Genomic DNA, 4047 nt, shown 5'->3' on the forward strand with positions numbered 1-4047 from the left:
CATCAGATCGAATAGTTAGGTCCTTAGAAGTAAACGCCAGAAGCATAAAATACGATATAAATACAACAGCTTTTCCATCGTATAATACGAATAATTGCAACCAGTATGAAACTTATGGACATTTCCACATTCCGAGAGAGCCAGGCTTCACCCTAGGGCGTTGCTCCAACAGATTGAATAGTTAGGGCCTTAGAAGTCAACGCCCGAAGCATAAAATACAAAATAAACAGAACAGTTTTTCCATCGTATAAAACGAATAATTGCTACCAGTGTGAAAGTTATGTTCATTGCTACGTTCCGCGCAACCTAGGCTTCACCCTAAGGCGTTGCACCAACAGATTGAATAGTTAGAGCCTTAGAAGTCAACGCCCGAAGCATAAAATACAAAATAAACAGAACAGTTTTTCCATCGTATAACACGAATAATTGCTACCGGTTTGAAAGTTATGGTCATTTCTCCGTTCCGGGCAACCTCAGCTTCACTCTAGGGCGTTGCACCACCAGATCGAATAGTTAGGTCCTTAGAAGTAAACGCCAGAAGCATAAAATACGATATAAATACAACAGCTTTTCCATCGTATAGAAGGATCAATTGCAGCCAGTTTGAACGTGATGGTCATTTCTCCTTTCCGGGCAACCTAGGCTTCACTCTAGGGCGTTCCTCCACTAGATCGAACAGCTAGGGCCCTAGAAGTCAACGCCAGAAGCATAAAATACAATATAAATACAACAGTTTTTCCATCGTATAAAACGAATAATTGCAACCAGTATGAAACTTATGGTCATTTCTACATTCCGAGCAACCTAGGCTTCACCCTAGAGCGTTGCTCCAACAGATTGAATAGTTATGGCCTTAGAAGTCAACGCCCGAAGCATAAAATGCAATAAAAATACAACAGTGTTTCCATAATATAACAGGAATAATTGCAACCAGTTTGAAAGCGATGGCCAATTCTACGTCCCGGGCAACCTAGGCTTCACTCTAGGGCGTTGCTCCACCAGATCGAATAGTTAGTGCCTCAGAAGTAAACGCCAGAAGCATAAAATACAATATAAGTACAACAGTTTTTCCATCGTATGAAACAAATAATTGCAACCAGTATGAAACTTATGGTCACTTCTGCTTTCCGAGCAACCTAGGCTTCAGGCTAGGGCGTTGCTCCAACGGATTGAATAGTTACGGCCTTAGAAGTCAACGCCCGAACCATAAAATGCAAAAAAAATACAACAGTGTTTCCATCATATAACAGCTATATTTGCAACCAGTTTGAAAGTGATGGCCAATTCTACGTTCCGGGCAACCTAGGTTTCGCTCCAGGGCGTTGCTCCACCACATCTAATAGCGACGGCCTTAGAAGTCAACGCCAGAGGCATAAAGTACAATATAAATACAACAGCGTTTCCATCGTATAAAACGAATAATTGCAACCAGTGTGAAAGTTATGGTCATTTCCACATTCCGTGGAACCTAGGCTTCACTCTAGGGCGTTGCACCACCAGATCGAATAGTTAGGTCCTTAGAAGTAAACGCCAGAAGCATAAAATACGATATAAATACAACAGCTTTTCCATCGTATAGAAGGATTAATTGCAGCCAGTTTGAACGTGATGGTCATTTCTCCTTTCCGGGCAACCTAGGCTTCACTCTAGGGCGTTCCTCCACTAGATCGAACAGCTAGGGCCCTAGAAGTCAACGCCAGAAGCATAAAATACAATATAAATATAACAGTTTTTCCATCGTATAAAACGAATAATTGCAACCAGTATGAAACTTATGGTCACTTCTACATTCCGAGCAACCTAGGCTTCACCATAGAGCGTTGCTCCAACAGATTGAATAGTTAGGGCCTTAGAAGTCAACGCCCGAAGCATAAAATGCAATAAAAATACAACAGTGTTTCCATAATATAACAGGAATAATTGCAACCAGTCTGAAAGTGATGGCCAATTCTACGTCCCGGGCAACCTAGGCTTCACTCTAGGGCGTTGATCCACCAGATCGAATAGTTAGTGCCTTAGAAGTCAACGCCAGAAGCATAAAATACAATATAAATACAACAGTTTTTCCATCGTATGAAACAAATAATTGCAACCAGTATGAAACTTATGGTCATTTCTGCTTTCCGAGCAACCTAAGCTTCACGCTAGGGCGTTGCTCCAACGGATTGAATAGTTACGGCCTTAGAAGTCAACGCCCGAACCATAAAATGCAAAAAAAATACAACAGTGTTTCCATCATATAACAGCAATAATTGCAACCAGTTTGAAAGTGATGGCCAATTCTACGTTCCGGGCAACCTAGGTTTCACTCTAGGGCGTTGCTCCACCAGATCGAATAGTTAGTGCCGTAGAAGTCAACGTCAGAAGCATAAAATACGATATAAATACAACAGCTTTTCCATCGTATAAAACGAATAATTGTAACCAGTATGAAACTGATGGTCATTTCTACTTTCCGAGAAACCTAGGCTTCACCCTAGGGCGTTGCTCCAACAGATTGAATAGTTAGGTCCTTAGAAGTCAACGCCCGAAGCATAAAATGCAATAAAAATACAACAGTGTTTCCATCATATAACAGGAATAATTCCAACCAGTTTGAAAGTGATGACCAATTCTACGTTCCGGGCAACCTAGGCTTCACTCTAGGGCGTTGCTCCACCAGATCGAATAGTTAGTGCCTTAGAAGTCAACGCCAGAAGCATAAAATGCAATATAAATACAACAGTTTTTCCATCGTATAGAACGAATAATTGCAACCAGTATGAAAGTTAACGTCATTTCTACTTTCCGGGCAACCTAGACTTCACTCTAGGGCGTTGCTCCACCAGGCCGAATAGTTACGGCCTAAGAAGTCAACGCCAGAAGCATAAAATACGATATAAATACAACAGCTTTTCCACAATATAAAACGAATAATTCCAACCAGTGTGAAAGTTATGGTCATTTCTACTTTCCGAGCTAGCTAGGCTTCACCCTAGGGCGTTGCACCACCAGATCGAATAGTTAGGGCCTTAGAAGTCAACGCCAGAAGCATAAAATACAAAATAAATAAAACAGTTCTTCCATCGTGTAAAAGGAATAATTGCTACCAGTGTGAAAGTTATGGTCATTTCTACGTTCCGCGCAACCTAGGCTTCACCCTAGGGCGTTGTTCCATCCGATGAAATAGTTAGGGCCTAAGAAGTTAACGCCACAGGCATAAAATACGATATAAATACAAGAGCTTTTCCATCGTATAAAACGAATAACTGCAACCAGTGTGGAAGTTATGGTCATTTCTACGGTCCGGGCAACCTAGGCTTCACTCTAGGGCGTTGCTCGACCAGATCGAATAGCTAGGGCCTTAGAAGTCAACGCCAGAAGCATAAAATACGATATAAATACAACAGCTTATCCATCGTATAAGACGAATAATTGCAACCAGTGTGAATGTAATGGTCATTTCTACGTTCCGGGCAACATAGGCTTCACTCTAGGTCGTTGCTCCACCAGATCGAATAGTTAGGGCCTTTGAAATCAACGCCACAAGCATAAAATACAATAAAGATGCAACAGCTTTTCCATCGTATAAAACGAATAATTGCAACCAGTGTGAAGGTTATGGTCATTTATAATTTCCGGGCAACCTAGGCTTCACCCTAGGGCGTTGCTCCAACAGATTGAATAGTTAGGAGCTTAGAAGTCAACGCCCGAAGCGTAAAATACCAAATAAATAGAACGGTTTTTCCATTGTATAAAACGAATTATTGCTACCGGTGTAAAAGTTATGGACATTTCTACGCTCCGGGCAACCTAGGCTTCACACTAGGGCGTTGTTCCACCACATCTAATAGCTACGGCCTTAGATGTCAACCCCAGATGAATAAAATACAATAAAGATGCAACAGCTTTTCCATTGTATAAAACGAATAATTGCAACCCGTGTGAGAGTGATGGTCATTTCTACGTTCCAGGCAATCTAGGCTTCACTCTAGGGCGTTGTTCCACCAGATCGAATAGTTAGGGCCTAAGAAGTCAACGCCAGAAGCATAAAATACAATATAAATA

Source organism: Calliopsis andreniformis, unplaced genomic scaffold (genome assembly GCF_051401765.1).
Source record: "Calliopsis andreniformis isolate RMS-2024a unplaced genomic scaffold, iyCalAndr_principal scaffold0019, whole genome shotgun sequence".
Taxonomy (NCBI): Eukaryota; Metazoa; Arthropoda; class Insecta; order Hymenoptera; family Andrenidae; genus Calliopsis; species Calliopsis andreniformis.